Source organism: Metopolophium dirhodum, chromosome 1, assembly GCF_019925205.1.
Source record: "Metopolophium dirhodum isolate CAU chromosome 1, ASM1992520v1, whole genome shotgun sequence".
NCBI classification, from domain to species: Eukaryota; Metazoa; Arthropoda; class Insecta; order Hemiptera; family Aphididae; genus Metopolophium; species Metopolophium dirhodum.
Genome location: NC_083560.1, coordinates 61,839,796 through 61,846,026, shown reverse-complemented (window position 1 = coordinate 61,846,026; position 6,231 = coordinate 61,839,796).

The following is a 6,231-nucleotide window of genomic DNA, read 5'->3' as shown; positions in this document are numbered from 1 at the left end:
TTTTGCTACGTTGTTCTCGGAATTTGCTACCCCCCTTGTTTTTCCGGAATCCCGGAAAATATAAAATTTCCCAGCACCGGCACTTTCTCCAAGCAACTCAAAATTGGTATCAACATTTTCCTACGAATTTGCTACATTTTGCTACACTATTTTTAATATTTGCTACAATTTGGTTTTTCCGGAAATCCAGAAAATATAAAATTTCCCAGCACCGGCACTTTCTACAAATAACTCAAAATTGGTATTAACATTTTTTATTTTCATAGATTCCATTCATGCGCTATAATGCGTTTCACAAATAATGAGATATATTAAATTCAGAACTTTCTTCTGCTTTGTAAGTTTAGAATCTTGAAATACTTTTAGCGCCAGCACTTATTATACATTTTTAAAGCCTATAGCATGGGATATCAACAACAAAAATAAAATAAAATTTAAATAGATGTTATCAATATTTTAAATTTCCAAATTTAACATATTCCAGCCAATATAATATGTTTAAACCTATTTTCAACATATTCATTTTATAGTACTGGACAATCGTTGTCTAAGTATAGTATATATTATAAATAAATGAACTATAGAAAATTATTTTAGTTTTACCATTTATTTGACTCAATAAAGAATATAGTAATATAAAAGTGACCGTATTGTTTAGTAAATAAATAATAACAATCAAAAAGGAATAATAATATTAATAATAAAACAAATAAACAGCTTGGTTGGCATATAACTAACAATTAAAAAGTGAATATTAATTAAATAGACAGCCTAATTGGCATATAACAGTAACAAACAAAAAATATAATCTTAAAAATGCTTATACAAATAGTTAATACAAAAGCTTAAATGGGCTTCAAAAGGTGTAATAATTGCAAGAAAATAATAATATTGCTAACGAAATATACAAAACATATCATAAAACAAAATATATACAATAAATTGTAAAACAAACACCTCAAAATTCGTATCAAAATGTTGATACCAATTTTGAGTTATTTGTAGAAAGTGCCGGTTCTGGGAAATTTTCTATTTTCTGGATTTCCGGAAAAACCAAATTGTAGTAAATATTAAAAATAGTGTAGCAAAATGTAGCAAATTCGTAGGAAAATGTTGATACCAATTTTGAGTTGCTTGGAGAAAGTGCCGGTGCTGGGAAATTTTATATTTTCCGGGATTCCGGAAAAACCAGGGGGTAGCAAATTCCGAGAACAACGTAGCAAAATGTAGCAAATTCGTATCAAAATGTTGATACCAATTTTGAGTTATTTGTAGAAAGTGCCGGTGCTGGGAAATTTTATATTTTCTGGATTTCCGGAAAAACCAAATTGTAGCAAATATTAAAAATAGTGTAGCAAAATGTAGCAAATTCGTAGGAAAATGTTGATACCAATTTTGAGTTGCTTGGAGAAAGTGCCGGTGCTGGGAAATTTTATATTTTCCGGGATTCCGGAAAAACCAGGGGGTAGCAAATTCCGAGAACAACGTAGCAAAATGTAGCAAATTCGTATCAAAATGTTGATACCAATTTTGAGTTGTTTGTAGAAAGTGCCGGTGCTACGTCAAGATAGCACCGGCATGTTTGTTTCCGGATTTCCGGAAAAACCAAATTGTAGCAAATTCTAAAAATAGTGTAGCAAAATGTAGCAAATTCGTAGCAAAATGTTGATACCAATTTTGAGTTATTTGTAGAAAGTGCCGGTTCTGGGAAATTTTATATTTTCCGGGATTCCGGAAAAACCAGGGGGTAGCAAATTCCGAGAACAACGTAGCAAAATGTAGCAAATTCGTATCAAAATGTTGATACCAATTTTGAGTTGCTTGGAGAAAGTGCCGGTGCTGGGAAATTTTCTATTTTCTGGATTTCCGGAAAAACCAAATTGTAGTAAATATTAAAAATAGTGTAGCAAAATGTAGCAAATTCGTATCAAAATGTTGATACCAATTTTGAGTTGTTTGTAGAAAGTGCCGGTGCTACGTCAAGATAGCACCGGCATGTTTGTTTCCGGATTTCCGGAAAAACCAAATTGTAGCAAATTCTAAAAATAGTGTAGCAAAATGTAGCAAATTCGTAGCAAAATGTTGATACTAATTTTGAGTTGTTTGGAGAAAGTGCCGGTGCCAACTTGACGGACATCCGGTATACGCATATCGTGAGAATCCAATCGCCACACACGGTTTTTATCGAACGACATCATTATTGTTTCGTTAAGTTTTGTTTTGATTTTTTTTTTTTTTGTCACGGCCCATTTCTTGTCGTCGGTAACGAATATCGAGAAATCGTTTAATTATATTTCTTTTCTTTTTATAACACCGGTCATAAACAACGTTCACCGACCAGTATCACCCCGGGCGATTTGCACGCCAGCCATGAAGCGAGTTTCTGTGTGTGTATATATATATAAATATTATATATATATATAAGTATACGACGAATAATTGGTCCACACGCACGTTGTAAAATATAAAAATAATAATAATAATAAAATACAATCCATCCAGTACACGGTGTGTGTACAACATAATAATAATAATAATACACGACTATACATCACATACGTTCATTATAACGTTTATATGGAGGTACACTGTTCTGGTCTGGTGCTGCGCAGCGTTATCGAACGTGTTGCGGAAACTTCCACGAACAGTAATTTATAGTTATATATTCCCCACCCCACCGTCGGGAACCGTACTTGACTCCCCCGCACGTTTTTTTTTTCTCCGCAGAAGCTCGACTGCCGCCACGATAGACGCAGAGGCGGCGGTCATCGGATTTGGCGCGCAACGTATAGGTAATTACCGAGGAAACCGGCGCGGTGTTAAATTAATTGCAAAAATCAATTTACGCGCCGTCTACCGCTAACCCGCCACCCAGGCCGCTCACTCCGCACTCGCTTTTATACATCTCGGTCATACAGCTCAATTTGAGTTATAAATAATTATCACCTAGATCGATGATAAATTCGACAAACTCGCATGAGATATGTGTAACCAGGGTTTTTACCCGAATGCAGTTCGACAGTTACCACAATAAAAAGACCAACCAACAAATATTCGACCATCCAAGCAAAAACTGAAATATTTGACTATCACACTTCAAGGTGCTGGCATGCGTTAAATCTGCGACGACGTCGCCACATCTCGTTCACAGATTGGTCGGCTGCGAAAGCAAAACCGATGAGTACCGATACGCCACATACGCTTTTATACATCTCGATCATACAGCTAAATTTGGGTTATAAATAATGATCACCTATATCGATGATAAATTTGACAAACTCACATGAGATATGTGTTCGAAAAATAAGTAGCTGATGTTTAGTTTTCATTCTGATACATTCAAAAAACGCACTTCCAAAAATGTCAAAATTATAGCATACACCAACATGCAGATCGTATACAAAAAAATCATTTTTACCACGCCGATAATTGAACTCGATCTCAGTTCTGTCAAACCGTTACCGCGGTTTTTACCCGAATGCAGTTCGACCATACCACAATAAAAAGACCAATAAACAAATATTCGACCATCCAAGCAAAAACTGAAATATTTGACTATCACACTTCAAGGTGCCATACACGCATTTAATCTGCGACGAACGTTGCCACATCTCGATCATAGATAGGTCGGCTGCGAAAGCAAAACCGATGAGTACCGATATGCCATATATTCGATTCTGCGATCGCGTTCGGCGATACGAAATTGCACCGTAAGCAAACCGATCGCGTCGCGTTTTCCATATCTCTGCAAATCTAAGACGTCGTATTTCATTGGCTCGCAGATCGATCAAACGGTCGCCGGTCGTTTGTTCGTTTTGTACTTAAAAATTGATTGTCGGAACAGTATATCCATGTCGCGTTTTTCTCGGCAATAACTTATTTTCGATCACCTACGATAGCAAGCGATGCTGTATGACGTCGATTAGAAGTATGAATGTTATATTAGGCGGCGTGTAAACGATACTGTACATGACGCATTGATAACAATCCGACGTATAGTCAAGTTTGCCAATCGACTTCAATCACGACTAATATAACATTTGCCTACATCCCAACATAAATGTATTTTATTTTCTAAGCTATAGAATCTGTGAATTGTATTTTATAATTGACATAACTTACAGTGATTTTTCGCTTATATTATATTCGAATATAATAAATGGTTATATTATTATACTTCCACGTAGCCTACAACAGTATGTTCTACGTATTAAACCACGGTATAAAATATTATAAAAGAGTCGGATTTGATGTAAACCGAAGTAGACACGTTGTAAATATTATGTGCATTATCAAACAGCGGAAAAAGACAAGCTCGTGTCATTCCACGTCTGCGCAGTTCGATGGACTATCTCTGTGGGGCGTTTAGTCCAACTATTAATTATACTGAAATAGCTTGGTAAATGCACATCTGGTGGTGTTTTCGTTATATTTTGACGGTAATCGATTATATAATATTATATAAGAATCTCGGAATACTAATATCAGTCTTAAGACAAATGAGAAAAAAAAAACAAAAACAAATTTACTATATTATAAAGAACATATTAGGTACATATTCATAGGCGCAACTAGCCCTATATTTTTGAGGGTGCGCAAATTATAAAGAATTCCCAGACCCACACTCTATATACAGGGTATAATAGAAAGATCTGACAAAAAAAATAAAAAAAATACGCTACTTAAACGTATGACAAAAATTCTGAAAAAATATTTTGAAAAAAAGTTATTACATTCTAAATTAATTTACTCAAAAAAATATTGATATCTTAAAATATTCTAAAAAATTAACTACTTGACTTAGATACATGTTTTAACCATTAAAATTATTCTTGTAATCAGATTTACAAATTGGCTATTTTGAATTTTTCCAAAAAATTTAAATTAAATTTGAAATTTTTATTTTCAATATTAAAAAATAAAAATATTCATTTTATATACCTATAAAAAAAAATTTTAAATATTGATTTGAACTAAAGTTATATTTAAAGCTGGAAAATCTAGATTGTCAATTTCTTGTATTTTCTTTTTCTTTTAAATAATATAGGTTCTATAGGTCATATTATTTGTTGAATATCATAAATAATTGAATAAACATTGATACATTTAATTTTCATAAAATAACACCATAACAGTTTTTTGAACAACACAATTTAACTGAAATATTGTTGGCTATTTAACGCGCTCCCGCTTGTTTTATAAATTATAACAAATTATAAACAAGTAAACAATATAAACGCGCTCACATTCATGAATCATGGGCAATCTTTTATTTTGCCAATGATAAAGAGAAACATCGTTATCCTGTTTTCTAATTTATAAGAAAATATTATTAGGTATTATAATCATTTTTACACAAATAAGTAATAACGACGTAATTGTGACCTGTTCTATACAACATCAAATATCTACGTAAGCTAAAGGTTATTTCATAATATTAGGTTTTTTTGTTATAACTGGGAATGTCAGGACATAATAGTGAAGTATCCACTCATTATATTCCTCAATATATAGTATGGTCAACATTTTTGTATTTATTGATAGTTTTTACTTCAAAATATTCAAAATATAATAGATTAAGTCTTTTATATTTAGGGGTTGCACATTTTAAACTCGGGGGTGCACAAGTCCCCTGTGCATCCCCCTAGTTGCGCCAATGTACATATTATGATGCGAAGAAATATCTATAATGGAAAAATGGAAATTTAAATGATAGAAAAAAATAATCCGTACGACGGAGAACGGCGTGCATCATTATAGGTAGGTACTCCGAGAGAAATATAGTTGCCTAAAATAAAATTATATAATACTTTGAAATATTCACGAAAACAAGGTACACAGAAAACGTGAAGTTTTCGGGCATGAGCGAAATACAAGTGTTTAACAATTGTAAGTCATTGTAACTTACGATCCAATAGCTTAGTCTCATATCCAGCAAGCATAATTAAAAAATATCTAAGGGTAGTCCACAGGGACTGGAACCTTTTGAATTTATCGGTATCGGTTCCGGTACCGGTTCTCCAAAAATAAAATAACAATGCCGGTTCGATTCTGGTTCTTTGATGGAAAAAAAATAAAGGTACCGGTTCCAAATAATTTTGGTACCGAAAAGTATAATAATTTTAAATACCTATCCGGAATGCGGGCTTAATAATTAATAGTATGAGAAGTATTAAAAATTCATAATAATATGATCACACATAGATTAAACACAAAACAGTAATAAGTACC